The sequence below is a fragment of the Oryctolagus cuniculus genome, chromosome 5, assembly GCF_964237555.1.
Source record: "Oryctolagus cuniculus chromosome 5, mOryCun1.1, whole genome shotgun sequence".
Lineage (NCBI taxonomy): Eukaryota > Metazoa > Chordata > Mammalia > Lagomorpha > Leporidae > Oryctolagus > Oryctolagus cuniculus.
The window spans coordinates 35205989-35226516 of NC_091436.1; the positions used below are offsets into that span (position 1 = coordinate 35205989).

The 20528-nt window shown below is 37.3% G+C and overlaps 1 long non-coding RNA gene and 1 pseudogene across 2 annotated transcripts in view; both read right to left on the minus strand.

Annotated features, from left to right (window-relative positions):
* Positions 1–1588: 1588 nt before the first annotated feature.
* Positions 1589–10093, minus strand: LOC100358102 (cold shock domain-containing protein E1 pseudogene; annotated as a pseudogene).
* Positions 10094–13976: 3883 nt separating this feature from the next.
* The window catches only part of LOC138849730 (uncharacterized), a 48660-nt gene continuing 42108 nt past the window's right edge, over positions 13977–20528 (minus strand). For both annotated transcript variants that reach the window (XR_011388863.1, XR_011388862.1), the window contains 2 exons: positions 15274–15360; positions 13977–15168 (listed from right to left, as the gene is read on the minus strand). This is a non-coding gene — a long non-coding RNA (uncharacterized lncRNA). The remainder of the gene's footprint in view (positions 15169–15273; positions 15361–20528) is intronic.

The window sequence follows — 20528 nt, forward strand, 5'->3', positions numbered from 1 at the left end:
TAATCTAAACTGATCTTCTGTATATATAGATAATTGAAAATGAATCTTGATGTGAATGGAAATGGAGAGGGAGCGGGAAAGGGGAGGGTTGCAGGTGGGAGGGAAGTCATCGGTGGGGGGGGATGTCAATGTATTCCATAAGCTGTACTTTGGAAATCTATATTCATTAAATAAAAGTTAAAAAAAAAGAAAATGATCAGGATCACTAGCCACCAAGGAAATGCAAATCAAAACCACAATGAGGTTTTGCCTCACTTCAATTAGAATGTCCCACATACAGATCAAAAAATGACAAATGCTGGCAAGGATGTGGGGAAACAGGTATCCTGATACACTGTTGATGGGAATGTAACTGGTGCAACCACTGTGGAAGACAGTATAGAGATACCTCAGAAATCTGAATATAGACCTACCACACAAATCAGCCCTTCTACTCCTGGGAATTTACCCAAACCAAAACAAATCAATATACGGGAGAGTTATCTATACCCCATGTTCATTGCAGCACAGTTCACAATAGCCAAGATAATGGAGTCAACCCAGATGTCCATCAACTGATTACTGGATAAAGAAATTATGGTATACATGCACTCTGGAATATTTCCCAGTTGTAAAAAAAAATGAAATCCTGTCTTTCGCAACAAGATGGTTGCAACTCGAAACCATTATGCTTAGTGAAATAAGCCAGTTCCAAAGAGATAGATATCATGATTTCCATGATCAGAAATAATTATGATATGCTTTTTAATGCCAAGAGATTATAAAAATTAGAAACTTGGAAACATGAAAGTTCATGTACTGCTGACAATTGCCTTTTTCTAGAATAATTCTTGTCCATGTGATGATATAGAAATCCCACTCTATGCATAAAACTAAAGGAACTGGTCCAGCATACTCACAATGGTGCTGCTTGGAGGTAACTCAGATGTCCATAACTAAGAAATTTGAAAGTTATTGTGGTGATATTATCCACTAATTGGAAACAATACCTGAATTATAACATATTGAAGTGGAAGAACTATTTTGATAATCAATGATGTTTATAGCCCCTGTCTCTCTCGTTGAGGAACAGTACTTTGTTTTGCTTTGTTTTGTTTTCTCTTCATACTATCTGTTGAACTCTGTTACTAGGGTAGCTTTAACTATAAGAGCATTAAGACTACTGAAAAAAGATTTTTGTAAAAATTAAAAGTGGGAATATGAGAGGGAGGGGTAGGAAGGGTGGGGGGAAGTGCCACTATGTTCCTATAATGGTATAAGGGAAATATATGAAACTTAAATACAATATATATTTAAAAAGGTAATGTATTTTGACATCATATGGTCCTCAGAATTAAAGCATACTGAACAGGAAGGAAAGAAAAAGAATGCAACTCAGTGCTTAGGAAAACACCTTACCAGAAGTTACAAAGGTCATGTATATACTAAATATCAAATGCAGAATTTCATAGGGCTAAGAAGATCCTTCTGTATTTTTCACTCACATAGGTGAAGTGGATTTCACAATTACCAATTTCACTAAATGCACCAAGTGAAGCTCCTTAAATTGATACAATAAGGCACCATATTAAGTTTTTCCAGGCTGAAAATGTGCATAATTTTAAAGTGGGTTTCTTAAATTTATTTATGTTTTTAAGCACAACACAAGGAAGGTGTTACAATTGTTGCAATAGCTGAACAGAGTAAGTATTCCAGATTTTGGGAGGAATGAAGAGGGAGATACTCAATACCCTTCACCAGATGCCCCCAGCTAGATCATAACACATTAGTGATCCATTATGCCTTGTGGATGGCATTAGTCCATGACACCCCTTGACAGTTCTTTCTGCACCAAATCTCATTGAGTTATCTGGTCCCCTTGGCTGACAACAAACTGTTAGGTGGGAGGAACTGGCTTCATCCAAGGTGGTGCTCTTCAAATGACTGACCATGCAATCAGGCCAAGGAGCTTCAACAGCCTTGGGACCCTCACAGACTCACCAAACATAACAGCTGCTGCACTTGCCAGGGTACTGGTTAAGAATCACCAACAACTCCACTTCATCTGCCTGTAGCTCAGTGCCATCCTGAACTTCTTTCACGTGGCAAAAGAGCTTCATGCTGTCTCCTACTTCATACTTTGTGAAGCCAAACTGATCTTTCACACACTCCACCCTGGTCATACACATTAATATGATGATGTAGACCATACTATGCATTTTGGCTCAGGACACAGACCTGGAAATTGACCATCTTCCCTCTCTGCAAGCAGTCTTCTTTGTTTCTTCCAACTAGGCAAAATAGATAGGCCTCACCTTTCATATCTCCCTCCTCCACAATCTCAATCATTGCTCAGCACTCTGTCTGTGCTGGATCAACACTCCTTAGCGGGTAAATGACTTTACCAGAGTAGAAGGTGGTATCAGCTCTCTCTGTAACGATATTCACTGAGTGTGCTTTGTCCTCTTTTTCAGCACTGATTCTGCTGCCTTTGCCTCTAGATAAACTGCACTTGACCATGTCTCCCAGTTCCAGGCTGTCAACATCACCAGAGAATTCACTATAATTGAAAAAGATTTCCTTACCATGATTGGCTGCTTTAACAAATCCAAAATTATCCTTCAGAGTTGCCACATAACCCAAGAGCCTCATAGCGTTTCCATTATGATTGAAAAGTCACACAGAAGCTGGTCAGGGCCTTGTTTTCCACAAATAAATTCAACCTGACCTTCTATTTGAGGAGAAGTAGGTCCTTCCACATCGTTGGCTTGAAAGTGAAGGTCAGGTTCACCCAAACTTCGTAAGTAATAATGCCACCCTTAGCTTCCATCTCTCTACCTGTATTTGGGCTAGTGTTTTAGAATTAGAACTAGTGGCTTCATTTTCTACAGTGCCCAGACAATGACTATCTAAGAGAGAATGGAGTGAAACTGTGACCTTGTGAAGCTTTTCAATCCTAATAGTATGATGTTTTAGGGCAGAGAAATGTCAGGAACTGCAATAGACTCTACTTCATCTGCAATAAGGAATGGTTCCCCATCTAGAATTTCACTAAAGTTAAAAAAAATTCAAGCATCACAATCCACACACTCAGTGAAACCCAAACCATCTCTCATGGCAGCAGCCACACCCATTTCTCTGGCTTCATTAGTGAACTGAAATGTGTTTGATAGAATTTCTATGCAGGTTGCTCATTCTAAATGTTCATATTGATCTATTGAAATATTGAACTTAATATGGTTGCCTCCTAGCAAGGTCACCTTGAATTTGTTATCTTTGACTCCAAAGGGAAGATCTTCAGGAATCAAAAGGTCAACTTTGGTGTATCCTGGCAATGTGTCATTCTGATTTTTGATGGCTACTTTTGTTATAACTTTGGTTACAGTTTCTTCAAAATGTTTGATAGTGATATCTTTAAAATTGACCATTCCTTGAGACAATAGTCTGATATCTGTTGCAACTTCTTTACCATTTCTATCCACGAGAGTGAATTGCATGTCACCTCCAAGCTGTAATTTTTCTGTATTCACTATAGCAAAAGAATATTTATTTTCTAATACCTTTCTCAATAAAGCCTCCTTCATGGAAGAAACTACTCCCTGACAGCAGGCTTGTTTGTCAACAGCATAATGTCCGAGTACTTTCAGGACCAGTATGTTTATTGTTATCAATTGCAATGTTAATTTTATCTCTAGTTTCCTGCTGAACATAAAGACATTAGTATATATGCTGACTTCTTGGATAATACCCCAAAAGCATAGGCAGCAAAAGAAACACTAAACAAATTGGATGGCATCCCCTCAAACCACTGGCTGTGGAAGTTCCTGTCAGTGTCCTGATCACTGCTGAATAACTGTACCATCCTGCTGCCATGACATCTCTCTTTCTTCTGTAGAATTTCTACTGCAAACATCTCTCCAACTGTCCCTTGGGAACACACTTCTTTCTCCTTTCTTCTGTTATCTTCCTGCGCACAAAATCAGCACATCTTTCCCCTGTTCAGCTATCTTGGTTCTTTCACTCGCTCTGTGTTTATGGTAATAGCCATTCTGACAGGAGATGAAGTGATATCTCATTGTGGTTTTGATGTGCATTTCTCTGATGGATAGTTCCATGTAGCTTTTTTAAATATATATTTGTTGGACATTTGCATTTCTTCTTTTGCAAATGAGCTCTTCAGGTCCTTTGCTAATTTCTTAAATGGATTGGTTGGTTATTTTTGCTCTTTTTTTGAGTTGTTGATACATTATGGTCATTAATCCTTCATCAGATAAGTCACTTGGAAATATTTTCTTATATTCTATCAGAAGTCTTTTCAGACTATTGTTTATTTTGCTGTGCAGCAACTCTGAGTTTGATATAATAATCCAATTTGTTTAGTGTTTCTTTTGCTGCCTATGCTTTTGGGATATTATCCAAGAAGTCAGCATATATACTAATGTCTTGGAGTGTTTTCCCTATGTTTTCTTCAGGCAATTTCACAGTTTCCGGTGTTACTGAGAGGTCTTTTATCCATCTTAAGATCACTTTTGTATGTAGTAGAGTTCTCATTTTATTTTTCTACATATGTATAACCAGTTTTGTAATTATCATTACTTGAAAAACTATTCTTTCTCCATTGTATGTTCTTGGTACCTTTGTAAAAAGTCATTTGGTTGTATATATGTGAATTAATTTCTGGGCTCTCTATTTGATTCTGTTGACCAATGTGCTGATTTTTATGCCAATATCATGCCATTTTAATTTCTATAACTTTGTAGAATACTGTTGAGCCAACTTATTATGATGCCTATAGCTTGATTTTTATCTCCCTCAGGGTTGCTTTGGCTTTTCTGAGTCTTTTGCAATTTGAAATGAATTTTAGTATTTTTTCTCTTTTTTAGACATCTTTTATTTAATAAATAAAAATTTCATAGGTACAGCTTTTGGAATATAGTGGTTCTTTCCCCCATATCCGACCTCTCACCTCAGACTGTCCCACCTCCTACTCCCTCTCCCATCCCATTCTTCATTAAGATTCATTTTTAATTATCTTTTTTTCTTTTGACAGGCAGAGTGGACAGTGAGAGAGAGACAGAGAGAAAGGTCTTCCTTTGCCGTTGGTTCACCCTCCAATGGCCGCCATGGCCGGCGCACCGCGCTGATCCGAAGGCAGGAGCCAGGTACTTATCCTGGTCTCCTATGGGGTGCAGGGCCCAAGTACTTGGGCCATACTCCACTGCACTCCCTGGCCACAGCAGAGAGCTGGCCTGGAAGAGGGGCAACCGGGACAGAATCTGGTGCCCCAACTGGGACTAGAACCCGGTGTGCCAGCGCCGCAAGGCGGAGGTTTAATTATCTTTTACAGAAGATCAACAATATACTAAGATTTTAACAGTTTTGCACCCACACAGACACACACAAAGTGTAAAGTACTGTTTGGAGACTAGTTTTTTTTTTTTTTTGACAGGCAGAGTTAGAGAGAGAGAGAGAGAGAGAGGTCTTCCTTTCTCTGTTGGTTCACCCCACAAATGGCCTCTATGGCTGGCACACTGTGGCCGGTGTGCTGCACTGATCCGAAGCCAGGAGTCAGGTGCTTCTCCTGGTCTCCCATGCAGGTGCAGGGCCCAAGGACTTGGGTCATTCTCTACTGCACTCCCGGGCCTCAGCAGAGAGCTGGACTGGATGAAGGGCAACCGGGAAAGAACCCAGTGCCCCGACTGGGACTAGAACCCGGTGTGCTGGTGCCGCAGGCAGAGGATTAGCCTAGTAAGCTGTGGCACTGGCCTAGTTTTACTTTTAATTCTCATAGTACAACTCATTAAAGACAGAGGTCCTACATGGGGAGCAAGTGCACAGTGACTCCTGTTGTTGATATAACAATTGACACTCTTATATATGACATCAGTGATCACCTGAGGCTCTTGACATGAATTGCCAAGGCTATGGAAGCCTTTTGAGTTGGCCAACTCCAATCTTATTTAGATGAGGTCATAGTCAAAGTAGACGTTCTCTCCTCCCTTCAGAGAAAAGTACATTCTTTGATGGCACCTTCTTTCCACTGGGATCCCACAAAGATCCTTTATGTAGATCATTTTTTTGCCACAGTGTCTTGGCTTTACATGCCTGAAACGGTCTCATGGTCTTTTTAGCCAGATCTGAATGCCTTAAGGGCTGATTCTGAGGTCAGAATGCTATTTAAGGCATTTATCATTCTGTGAGTCTACTGTGTATGGCACGTTCCCATGGACTTACACCTAAGAGCAAAGCTAAAAATTTGCCATGGGACTCCAAATTCCCCTTAGTTGGCAGGTACTAATGCCATTTTACACATGAAAGTGATCATATTAAGTGTGTAACTAATTATATAGATAGGATAAAGTGTCAAAGGGATCACGTAAATAACACCAAGTGTTTGCTAATAACAATAAATAGAATTAAAAAGGAGAGAATGATCCAATGCAGGAAGCAGGCCACACAGTATTGTTTTTTTCTAATTCTGTAAAGAAGGTCATTGAATTGTGATAGAGATTGCACTGAATCTGTAGATGGATTTAGGCAGTATAGATATTTTAACAACATTAATTCTTCTAATTTCTGAACAAAAAATATCTTTCCAATTTTTGTGTCTTTGATGCTTTTTTTATCAATGTTTTATAAATTTTCATTGTAGAGGTCTTTAATTTTTTTTAACTTTTATTTAATGGATATAAATTTCCAGAGTACAGCTTATGGATTTCAATGGCTCCCCCCCCATAACTTTCCTCCCACCTGCAACCCTCCCCTTTCCCTCTCCCTCCCCCCTTCCATTCACATCAAGATTCATTTTCAATTCTCTTTATATACAGAAGATCAGTTTAGCATATATTAAGTAAAGATTTCAACAGTTTGCACCCACATAGAAACACAAAGTGAAAAATACTGTTTGAGTACTAGTTATAGCATTAAATCTCAATGTACAGCATTATGAGGACAGAGATCTTACATGAGGAGTAAGTGCAGAGTGACTCCTGTTGTTGACTTAACAAATTGACACTCTTGTTTATGGCTTCAGTAATCACCCTAGGCTCTTGTCATGAATTGCCAAGACTATGGAAGCCTTTTGAGTACACTGACTCTGATCATACTTAGACAAGGTCGTAGTCAAAGTGGAAGTTCTCTCCTCCCTTCAGAGAAAGGTACCTCCTTCTTTGATGACCTGTTCTTTCCACTGGGATCTCACTCGCAGAGATCTTTCATGTAGGGTGTTTTTTTTGTTTTGTTTTGTTTTGTTTTTTTTTTTGCCAGAGTGATTTGGCTTTCCATGCCTGAAATACTCTCATGGGCTTTTCAGCCAGATCTGCGTGCCTTAAGGGCTGATTCTGAGGCCAGAGTGCTGTTTAGGACATCTGCCATTCTATGGGTCTGCTGTGTATCTCGTTTCCCATGTTGGATCGTTCTCTCCCTTTTTTATTCTATCAGCTAGTATTTGCAGACATTAGTATTGTTTATGTTCTCCCTTTGGCTCTTAGTCCTATCATTATGATCAGTTGTGAATAGAAATTGATCCCTGGGACTAGTGAAACTTAACTGAAAAGTGATCACTGTTAAATATAGGAGTGGGAATAAGAGAGGGAAGAGATGTGCAATTCGGGACATGCTCAAGATGACTTACCTCAAATGGTAGAGTTAGAAACATACCAGGGGATTCCAATTCAATCCCATCAGGGTGGCATGTACCAATGCCATCTCACTAGTCCCAGTGATCATTTTTTAAATTTATTTCAAATATTATGAAAGTGAACATCCTTGTCCTGTTTCAGACCTGAGCGGGAAATGCTTTCCACTTTTCCTTGCTCAGTATGATATGGGCTGTTTGTTTATCATACATACTCCTTTATAATTTTGAGGTATTTTCCTTTTTTACCTAATTTATTTTTTAAAATCATGGAGAAATGCTGAGTCCTTTCTTTTTTTAAAAGTTTTTTTATTTATTTGAAAGTCAGAGCTGTAGAGATGCAGAGGTAGAGAAAAAGAGAGAGCTCCTCCATTCGATGGCTCATTCCCCATATGGCTGCAACGGCTGGTGCTGTGTCAATCTGAAACCAGGAGCCAGGAGTTTCTTCCAGGTCTCCCACGTGCGTGCAGGGGCCCAAGGACTTAAGCCATACTCTACTGCTTCCCCAGGCCATAGCAGAGAGCTGGATCAGAAATGGAGCAGCCAGGATTCAAACTGGTGCCCATATGGAATGGTGGCACTGCAGGGGAAGTCTTTACCCACTATGCCACAACACTGGCCCCAAAATGCTGAATCTTTTTTTTAACTTTTATTTAATGAATATAAATTTCCAAAGTACAGCTTATGGATTACAATGGCCCCCCCCCCCATAACGTCCCTCCCACCCACAACCCTCCCCTTTCCCACTCCCTCTCCCCTTCCATTCACATCAAGATTCATTTTCGATTCTCTTTATATACAGAAGATCAGTTTAGCATACATTAAGTAAAGATTTCAACAGTTTACTCCCACACAGAAACATAAAGTGAAAAATACTGTTTGAGTACTAGTTATAGCATTAAAATGCTGAATCTTTATGAGTGATTTCTCTGTGCCCATTGAGATGATCATATGGCTTTTGTTCTTTATTCTGTTGAAGTTATTTGTGATATTCATTCATTTTTGAATGTTGAACCACTCTCACATCTCTGGGATAAATCCACTTTGATTTGATGTATGATCTTTTGGATATAGGTTTGGATTCAGTTTGCTCTCTCTCTCTCTCTCTCTCTCTCTCTCTCTCTCTCTCATATCTCTCCCTTTCTCTGTAAATGAATAAATAATAAACAGATGCAATATGGGATGTCACTCAGATTATTGATTTGGATTTAGTTTTAAATGAGCCCAGAAATGTTATCTCTGAGAAATTTATTCAGTGAAAATCAGTGTCAGTAGTATATAAAAGAAGCACAGTTGTCTATTCTGCAGCAGTTTGTGGAGGTAGTAGTATCATTTTGAAATGGATGCGAACTTGCAAAGTTGTGTGTTTAGTTTCCAGAGATGTGGGTGTCAATCATGCTAGGGTTTTTGATGGATATAGCCATATTTTGGATGCTCTGGGACACAATGGAGGCTGTTTGCTTGAACTACCAGGCAAGTCAGTAAGATGCTGGGGATTGTGGCACCAATAGTTAGGGTCTTTTAATTGTATGATGTGGATACCCCCAGGTCCTTCTGTGTGCACAAGACTAATTCTGATGCTTATGATACCCAAAGCCAAAGTCCCAGCACTGAGACCTTGCCCAAATACATAGGGTGAATACAGATTGTGCTGAGGATTATACACTGGAAAACGTGAGTCTGGAGCATTTTGGAATGCACGTAGGCTCTTCTCTAGATCCTGAAGGGTATATTTCAATGACTCTTGGGAATAGAGTACTAACAGTCATAGTTCTGTAGCTGCAGGATACAGTGGAGTCTTTACCCAGCCTTCAAAGTTTAAGTGCCAGTTGCTGGGGATTGTAGACTGGCAGTCACCTGTCTGATGCGCAGAAAAACAGGTAGTGCTCTCTAGATCCCACAGATGAGTGTGACTTACTCCAGGACTTATATCAGCAGCAGCAACAATCTCAGTTTTAGGGCACAGGGGAGGATGTCCCAGTTCCTACAGAGGATACAAACGTGAAGCTGGGGTTGTGCACCTTGAAGTAAGACCTGAAATAGGAGTTTCCTCAATTGGGATTGTGTATGGGCTGATGCCTATTTCTAGTCCTAAGAAGACAAGTGAAGTTCCCCAGATAACATAGAGCAATCAAATGTAACTCCAGGGCTTGTGCCCAAAACTCCTGTGGCTGAAGGAATATACTGTCTGCTTGCTGCCACGGAAAATGTCCTTGCTGTCTGGGGGCTGCTGCTAGCACAGGGGCTGCTTGCTTACTCCTAAGACACATGAGATTTGGGTTTAGAGATTTGTGGATGTAGGTAGGCAATGAGGGTTCAATTTTTTGGAGCAAAGTAATTGCTCAGATTTCAGTCAGCTCTCTAGACTTGATTTAAATTCAGTAGAGCTATGAAATTCTCCTGTAGTTAGAGCTGCCCATCTATGACAGTGGTGGTAGTGTGCCTCTTTTTGCTTACCTCTTTCAGGCAAGATGACATCTCCTAGCTGGGGACCTAAGGACGGAGTGGTGGGTACTGGATTGTGCTCTTTGTTCTCTCTCTGCTGGCCTTGAGAGTCAGTGCTGTTTGCAGGTCTTGTCACTTTTCTTCACTAAAGCTTTTCCCTCAGTCAGTCTTCTCAGTGCTAATATCTTACATACAAAACTCTTCCTGGGAAGATGGTGTCCCCTGACCAGAGAATCAGAATAGGAGTGGAAAGGAGGCTCAGCTGGCAATGTCAATGTCATGCTTTGTTTCTCTCTCTGCTGGTTTTTGGCATCTGTGTGCTGTTTGTGGTTCTTGTTACCTCTTTACTGAAGTGTTACTTCAGTCAGTATCCTCAGATCTAATATTCTGTGTGCAGAACCCCTTTTCCAGCAAGATGGTGTCTTCTGGCCAGGATATTGTGTTTGGAGAAGTGATAACAGCAGTGGTAGAAGTAACGTGTCTTTTTGTTTTGTTTTGTTTTGTTTTGTTTTCTCTCTCTTGCCATCTGCTGATTTTATTTTTTGAGTCTCCATGCTATATGTACTTCCCTTCACTTCTTTACTGAAGATTTCCCTTAGAAAATCATCTGGAAATGTTGTTTTTCATCCATTTTTTGAAATATTTTTCTCTAAGGAGGATGCAGATCTTTTCTATTCAGCCGTCTTCATTCTGAGAATTAGATTTTGTTGTTGATTTGCTGGTATTTTGTTGAGAAATTTTGCATCGATGTTCATTGGAAATATTGGTCTTTAGTTTTCTCCTTTTTTGTTGAATCCTTTTCTGGCTTTGGTATTAGAGTAAAGCAGGCCTCATAAAATGAGGTTGAAAGGGTTCCTTATATTTCAATTATCTGGAATAGTTTGATAATAAAATTATACTCATTCTTATTTGAAGGTGTGATGAAATTCAGCCATGAAATAATTCAATCCTGGCTTTTCTTTGTTGGGAGTTTTTATTGTTGATTCAATCTCATGGCTTGTTATTGGTTGCTCATGTTTTCATTGTGCTCAGGATTCAATTTTGGTAGTTATATATGCTCAGAAATTTATTCATTTCTTAAGTTATATATGCTCAGATATTTATTCATTTCTTCTAGGTTTTACAATTTGTTGATATACAGTTCATAAAAGTTTTTGTGATAGTTAGCTGTATTAAAGATTATTTTTTTGAGAGTCAGAGAGAGAGATAGAGAGAGAGAGAGACAGAGAAGAGAGAGATGGCAGGAGGGATCTTCCATCGGCTGAAATGGCCAGGACTGGGCCAGGCTGATGCCAGGAACCAGGCTCTTCATCCAGGACTCCAACAAGGAGGGCAAGGGCCCAAATACTCGGGCCATCTTCCACTGCTTTTCCCAAGCACATTAACAGGGAGCTGCATATTTGAAGTGGAGCAGACTGGACATAAACAGGAGCCCATATAGGTTTATCTGCTACAACATAATGCCAACACTGGATCTTTTGCTTTTTGTGACATCAGTTTTAATATCTCATCTTTCATTTCTGATTTCATTGATTTGGATCTGCGCTTTTTTCCATTGATTAGTCCAGAAGATCTGTCAGTTTTGTTTATCTTTTCATTAAGCTATCTCTTCTTTTTAGTGATCTTTGTAAATTTCTGTTTTTTTTTTTTTCCAGTTTTTATTGCTGCTCTGATCTTTGCTATTTAATTTCTTCTGATAATCTTGGGTTTGGTTTATTTTTCTTTCGTAGTTTCAAGATTTGCATCATTGGGTTTTGCATTTGAAATTTTTTCTTTTTTAAAATTTCATTTAAGTCATACAAGTTTCAGATGTTTCATATATACAGATTTAGTAACTTAGTGGTATTTCCCATCCTACCCTCTCTCCCTCCCACACTTCAACCATCCTTCTCCTCCATCTCCCTTTCCCACTCTTAATTTTTATAAAGATCTGCTCTCAGTTCACTTAATGATCATAAGGTTAACCCTAGAGTAAGTGAAGAGTTCAACAAATAGTATGAAGGAAAAATCACCATTACTCAACAGAAGAGAATAGGGCTGTAAGAAATAATTGAAACTCAAAATGTCTGTTTCACTCTAATGCATTACATTTTAAGTACTCTATTAGTTACCCCAGATCTGGGAAAACAGATCTGGGCAAATATATTGTATCTGTTTTTTGGGACTGGCTTATTTCACTAAGTATGATGGCTACTAGTTACATCCATTTTGTGTAAGAGAGGATTTCATTTTTTTTTTTTTTTACAATTGAGTGGTACTCTATAGTGTATGTATACCATCATTTCTTTATCCAGTCATCAGTTGATGGACAACTGGATTTGTTTAGCTCTCTTTAGATGTAGTTACCGCTTTAAACTTTTCTCTTAGTACTGCTTTTACAATATCCCATGGGCTTTGATGTGTTGTGCTTTTATTTTCATTCATTTCAAGAATTTAAAAATTTTCCTCTTGGTTTCTTCATATTTTTATTGATTATTCAAAATAATGCCGTTTAATTTCCATGTATTTGTATAATTCATAAAATTTATTTGATTTTTAGTTTCTTTCCGTTGTTATCATAGAAGACATGCTTCATGATATTTTTTTGAATATTTGACTCATTTTGTGCCCTAACATATATCCTATCCTGGAGAATGTTCCGTGTGTTGATAAGAAGATGTACTCTGCAGTTGTGGAATGAAATGCTCTGTAAAAGTCTGTTAGGTTTATTTGATTTACAGCATACTTTAGCTATGATATTTCTTTGTTGATTTATTACATGTATGTTCTGTTCACTGATGAATATGACAGTGTTCAAGTACCCAACTAGTATTTATGAAGGGATATCTTGGGGCCAGCGCTGTGGTGTAGCAGATAAAGCCACCGCATGTGCTGATATCCCATATTGGCACTGGTTGAAGTCCCAGCTGCTCTACTTCTGATCCAGCTCTCTGATATGGCCTGAGAAAGCAGTGGAAGATTGCCAAAGTCTTTGGGCCCCTGTATGCACATGGGAGACTGGAAGAAGCTCCTGGCTTCTGGCTTTGAATTGGTGCATCTCTGGCTATTGCTGCCATCTGAGGAATGAACCAGTGGATGGAAGACCTCTCCCTCTCTCTCTCTCTCTCTCTCTCTCTCTTTCTCTCTCTGCATTTGCCTCTCTGTAACTCTGCCTTTCAAATAAATAAATAAATCTTTAAAAATCTAAATTCTGAAAAAAAAGAATATCTCTCCTTTAGAAGTAATATTTGCTATATATAATTAGGTGCCGCAGAATTTGGTGCATATTTATTTGAAATTATTCTTTCCCCTTGTTAAATTTATGTCTTTATCCTTATGGAGTGTCCTTTTCCATATCTTTCTACATTTTTTTTTTACTTAAAATATATTTTATTTGATATAAGTTACTCATTCCTACTTTGGGTTTCCATTTGTATGGCTGTTATTTTTTTCCATCCCTTTATTTTCAATCTACATGTGTCTTTACTGGTGAGTTGTATTTCTTTTAGGTAACGTATCATTGAATCTATTTTCTTATCCATTGATTCCATCTTATCTTTAATCAGAATATTTCATTTGCTTATGGTCAAGGTTACTTTTGAAAATAAAGGTATACTGTCATTTTTAGACTCTTTTCTAATTGTTTTGAATATCATTTGTTCTTTTCTTATTTCATGTTCATGTTTGTGATTTTGCAGTTTTCTTTACTGATAAATTAAAAAAAAAAACAAGAAGAGAACAAGAACTTATCTGCTCTACCAGTGAGTTTTGTATTTTTTTATTTATTTTTTTTAACTTTTATTTAATGAATATAAATTTCCAAAGTACAGCTTATGGATTACAATGGCTTCCCCCCCATAACGTCCCTCCCACCTGCAACCCTCCCCTTTCCCACTCCCTCTCCCCTTCCATTCACATCAAGATTCATTTCCGATTCTCTTTATATACAGAAGATCAGTTTAGCATACATTAAGTAAAGATTTCAACAGTTTACTCCCACACAGAAACATAAAGTGAAAAATACTGTTTGAGTACTAGTTATAGCATTAAATCTCAATGTACAGCACACTAAGGACAAAGATCCTACATGAGGAGTAAGTGCACAGTGACTCTTGTCTAAATATGATCAGAGTCAGTGAACTCAGGGGGCTTCCATAGCCTTGGCAGCTCATGGCAAGAGCCTAGGGTGATTACTGATGCCATAAACAAGAGTGTCAATTTGTTAAGTCAACAACAGGAGTTTTGTATTTTTGTGTGGTTTTGTGATTATAGTATTTGTCCTCTCACCTCTAATGTAAGACTTACTTAAACATTTTCTGTAGGACCAGTCTGTTGACGAATTCGCTCCACTTTTGCTTCTCTTGAAATGATTTTATTTATTTTTCATTTCTGAAGGATAGCTTTGCTCAGTAGAGTATTCTTGTTTGGCAGACTTATTTTCCTTTTAAATACTTAGAATATATCATTATATTCTCTCTTAATGTTTAAGGTTTCTATTGAGAAGTTTGATGTTAGTCTAATAAAGATTCATTTATATGTGCCTTAACAGATTGTTCTTGAAGTTTTAGGAACTGATCTTGGTCTTTTTCTTTAGTCAATTTGACTGTAAATGTATTGGACAGAATACTTTTTGAACAAATCTAATAGAAGTCTTTTGAGCTTGCTAGACCTAGATGTTTATTTATTTCCCAGATTTAGAAAGTTTTAGCAATTATTTCATTAAGTAGGTTTTTATGTCTTTTTCCTTTCTCCTCATTAAGTGCTCATAGTGGGAAGGATTACTGGCTTAATATAGTCCCACACATGTTTCATAGGCTTTCTTCCTTCTTTTAAATATTTCTCACTCTCTCTCTCTCTCTCTCTCCCTCTGACTGTCTCTCAGGATCCAGAGAAATTTTCCACTTAGCGAAGGCTGCCCAGTTGATTTCTAGGCTCAGTGGTGGGTGTTTAGCATTTCCAATATTACTTTCAGGGTCTATGCAGGCTGATCATCTTGGGGATGGCTTCATGGCTGCTTCAAGGCACAAAAGTGGGTGGTCAGGGCCACCTTGTGATTCAAAAAGAGCAAAACGGGAAGCTTTCTTCAAATCTTATTATGGTGCTTAATATGGAATCCTGTAGTGTTGATACTGTGTGAAAACATAAATAAAAACAAAATTCATAGTTTGAAATTATTTGGAAGTCACCGTCTAATCACTTAGTTCTATAGATCAAAAAGAAGTTAGGTGACTTACTCAAGAACCAGTGAATGACAAAGGCGGGACTGGAATCCAGGATTCTTTACTGGGCTCAGGACTTTTTAAAGGCATGCTTTACTGCTTCTAGAAAATTTTTACAGAAAGTGTTAAGGATAAAGTTAAACTATGATGTTATACCAGAAATTACAACTACATTATATTAAATATGTATATTTAATGTGATTGATTGGAAAATGACATGTGAGCAGACTACATGGTTGGTGAGCTGGGGAAAGTAAAATGATATTTAACTTAATGGACAAGTCTGATTATATAAAAATATCTTCAGAGATGAAGGAAATATGAAGATTATAGAGAATAAAAAGCCATTACATAAATTTAAATAAATTACAGAGTTAAGTTTATAGCACATGAATGGATAATATATGTCTTCAGTTGACACAGAGGAGATAGAAGTGGAAATCATTTGAGAATACACTTTCTGAAGTTTCTGTTTCTGTTTTAAAATTTGAAGTAGAAGCTTTAGAATATCATTCGTCTTTATTATAAATAGAAATTTGAGTACATTTAAGCCTATTTTTAAATTTGAATTACCATAGAAGAAATGCAATTAGTGGAGTTTTATGAATTAATTAAAGTGATATTTATTCAAAAGGTATATGTTCTTTTTATTAGAGGATTGAATGAATTAGCCTAAGATATAACTATAATATTTATTTATTTATTTTTATTTAACATGTTTATTGAAATATAGTGTACATAATAAAACATGCACATAAGTGTACAAATGAATGAGTTTTTGTCCTCAGAGCACACTCATAACCAATACCCAAATTAAGAATAAAATAAAAAACTAATGCCACAAGAGTCTTTGTTATTATAACTTCAGTGTTCTTGTTTTTTCTTTTTTTTAATGTGGGAAATGAAGAGTATATTTTCATTTACATGTACATAGTATGATTCAATGAAGCAATATTTATAGCTAAATACCAAATGACATGGCATCCACAAATTTTTTATACTCTGTGTATGCATACATATGTATATGTGTATATAAATACATTTATACACACACACACACACATATATATAAACTACAAGTAAGAGAAAATCTGATGTTTGTGTTGTGTTTTTGGGTCTGGCTTAGCATAATGATTTCCAGTTTCATCCATTTTTGGTCAATGTCAGGATTTCATTCATTTTGTGTTTGAGTAGTATTTTCATTGTGTATATGTATCACATTTTTATTATCTAATCATCAGCTAATGTTTATCTTGGTTTATATTATGTATTTGCTACTGTGAATTCAGCTCTAATAAATATGAGAGTGCAGATAGCTATTTCATATATTGACTTCATTTACCTTGGATATATTCCCAGGGGTGGTATAGCTGGGTCATATGATAGGTCCATTTTTAGTTTTCTCAGGAATCACCATCCTGTTTTCCAGAAAGATTATACCAATCTGCATTCCCACCAATAGTGTATTAGTGCACATTTTACTGTTTTTTCTTTTTTCTCTTTTTTGAGAGAGGGACCTTCCATCTGCTAGTTTATTGTCCAAATGCTTGCAAAAGCCAGATCTGGGCCATACTGAGCCAGAATCCCAGAACATAATTTGCATCTCCCACATTGGTGACAGGCTCTCAGTACTTTAGTTTTTTAGAAGCTTCCCAGGGTGCACGTGCACATAAGCAGGAAAATGGATAAGAAGCAGAAGAATTGGGACCCACTCTTGGCACCATGATATAGGGTACAGGAATCCTAAGTGGAGTCTTAAACATAGCACCAACCACCCACCCAAATTTTCTTTTTTCTCATACTAACACAAAATTTATTTATTTATTTATTTTTACATTTTATTTCTCAATTTTTAAAAATTTATATTTAAGGTATACAAATTTCATGTATTTCATATACACAGACTTAGGAATACAGTGATAATTCCAAGCCTACTCTCCCTCCTGCCCATGTTCCCACCCTACCCCCTCCTTTCTTTCCTATTCCCTGTATTAATTTTTACAATGTTCTACTTTTAGTTTACTTTATACTCAATTTATAAAATTAACCCTACACTAAATAAGGAGTTCAACAAATTGTAAGAAAAAAGACACTGTTCCTCAACAGTAGAGACAAGTACTGCAAAAATCACTGAGACTGAAAATGTCAATCTCACTCCTACACATTACATTTTTGGTACTCTATTAATTACCACAGAACAAGGAAAACATATGATATTTGTGTTTTGGGACTGGCTTATTTCACTCAATATAATGGTTTCCAGTTTCATCCATTTTATTGAGAAAGACAGCATTTTGTCTTTTTTATGGATGAGTAGTATTCCACAGTTTATATACACCACAATTTTTAAAAAAAAATTTAAAAATTTTATTTAAGCTATACAAGTTTCTTATATTTAATATATACATATATTTAGGAACATAATGGGATTCCCCCTCATCACCTCCTACCCACCCCACACCCCAACCCCTCCTCCTACTCCCTCTTGGATTCCCACTCTTAACCTTTACCATGATCTATTTTCAGTATATTAAATGATCATAGAGTTAACCCTACTTTAAGTAATAGAACTCAACAGATACTATGAAGAAAAAAGAAAGCAAAACAGAACAAAACTAAAGAAAACACTATTCCTCAATGGAAATGACAAGGGTTATAAACAATCATCATATCTCAAGATGTCTATTTCAGGTCAATACACTACATTTCAGGTACTCTATTTGTTACATCCAATCAGGGGAAACACGATGTCTGTCTTTTTGTGATTGGCTTATTTCACTAAGTATAATGGTATTCAGTTGTGACCATCTTGTTGTGAAAGACAGGATTTCATTATTTTTACAGCTGAGTAGTGTTGTATGGTGTATATGTACCATGAGTTCTTTATCTAGTCAACAGTTGAGGAACATCTCAGTTGGTTCCATATCTTTGCTATTGTGACTTGTGCTGCGCTGAACGTGAGGGTACAGATGACCCTTTCATATACTGATTTCCCAGGAGTGGATGGCTGGATCATATAGTAGGTTTATATTTAAATCTGAGGTATCTCCATACTATCTTCCACAGTGGTTGCACCAGTTTACATTCCCACCAGCAGTGGATCAGGGTAACTTTTTCCCCACACCCTCACCAGCATTTGGCATTTGATGATTTCTGTAAGTGGGACATTCTAACTGGAGTAAGGTGAAAATTATTGTTGTTTTATTTGCATTTCCCTTATGGCTATTGATCCTGAGCATTTTTTCAAGTGTCTGTAGGCCATTTGCATTTTCTTTCATGAAAAATGCCTTTTTAAAGTCTTTTTTCCATTTCTTCACTGGATCATTTGTTTTGTTGTTGTTGAATTTCTTGCACTCTTTATACATTGTGTATGTTAACCTTTTATCAGCTACATAGTTTGCAAATATTTTCTCCCATTCTGCCAGTTGTCTCTTCAGTTTGCTGAGTGTTTGCCCTGCAGTGCAGAAGCTTTTCAGCTTGACGCAATCCCATTTGTCAATTTTGGCTTTGATTACCTGAACTTTTGCAGTCTTTTCCAAGAAGTCTTTGCCTATGCCAATGTCTTGTAGAGTTTTCCCCATGTTCTCCAATAATTTGGTGGTATTGGGTCATCGATTTAGGTCTTTGAAGGCTCCATCACCTTAATACCTAAACCTGGGCTGGTGCCATGGCTCACTAGGCTAATCCTCCACCTGCGGCACTGGCACTCCGGGTTCTAGTCCCGGTTATGGTGCCGTATTCTGTCCTGGTTGCTCCTCTTCCAGTCTAGCTCTCTGCTGTGGCCCGGGAAGGCAGTGGAAGATGGCCCAAGTGTTTGGGCCCTGCACCTGCATGGGAGACCAGGAGGAAGCATCTGGCTCTTGGCTTTGGATCGGCGCAGCACGCCAGCCACAGTGGCCATTTTGGGGGGTGAACCGATGGAAGGAAGACCTTTCTCTCTGTATCTCTCTCACTGTCTAACTTTGCCTATCAAAAAAAAAATACCTAAACCTGAAAAAGTTATAATAGAGAAAGAGAACTATAGACCAATATCCCTGATAAACACAGATGCAAAAATCCTCAACAAAATACTACCAACTAGAATCCAGCAATACATCAGAAAAATCATTCGCCTGGACCAAGTGGGATTTTTTCCTGGTATGTAGGGATGGTTCAAAATTTGCAAATCAATCAATGTGATATGTCACATTAACAAACTGCAGAACAAAAACCATATGATACTCTCAAAAGATGCAGAGAAAGCATTTGATAAAAACAGCATCCTTTCATGATAAAAACCTTAAGTAAAATGGGTATAGAATGGTGCTGGGAAAACTGGATCTCCACATGCAGAAGTATGATACTATAACCCTATGTTACACCTTACACAAAAATCCACTTCATAAAAAGAGTTTGGAATGATTCTCTGCATCTTTTGTAAGACTGGATGAGTGGAAACAAATTCTTTCAATTTGTGTTTGTTATGGAAGGTCTTTACTTCACTTTTTCATTCATGAATGTAAGCTTTGTGGGGTATAGTATTCTGGGTTGACAGTTTTATTTTCTTTTAAGACTTGGGCTATATCTCACCATTCCCTTCTAGTCTGTAGGGTTTCTGATGAGAAGTTAACTGTGAGTCTAATTGGAGATCATCTGAAAGTAATCTGGTGTTTCATGCACATTTTATAATCTTTTCTTTATGTTTTACTTTGCAGAGTTTGACTACAATGTGGCATAATGAAGATCTTTTTTGGTCATGTATTTTAAGGGTTCAATGTGATTCCAATACTTGGATGACCCTTTCTTTTTCCATATTTGGAAGTTTTCTATAATAATTTCACTAAATAGGTTTTTTAGTCCATTCTCTCTTTCTGAAACTTCAGGAATTCCTGAGACTCATATGTTGGGTCATTTGATATTTTCCCATGGATCTCCAAAATTGCTTTTAAGTTTTCTATTTTCTTCCATTTCTTTTTCTGATTGTAAGATTTCCAAAGGTTTGTCTTCTAGTTCAGATATTCTTTCTTCTGCCTCACCAAGTCTCCTGTTAAGACTTTTCACTGCATTATTAATCTGGTCTATCGAATTCTTCATTTCTAATATTTCATTTTGATTTCTCTTTGAAATCTCAATTTTATGGGAAAATTTTTCATTCATGTCATGTATGGTTTTCTCTATAGTTCATAAATTTGGTTATGAATGCTTTTGAGTAATCTTATGATTAATTTTTTGAATTCCATTTCTAGCATTTCCTCAGTATCTTCATCTTCACCTTGTAATTCTGAAATGTT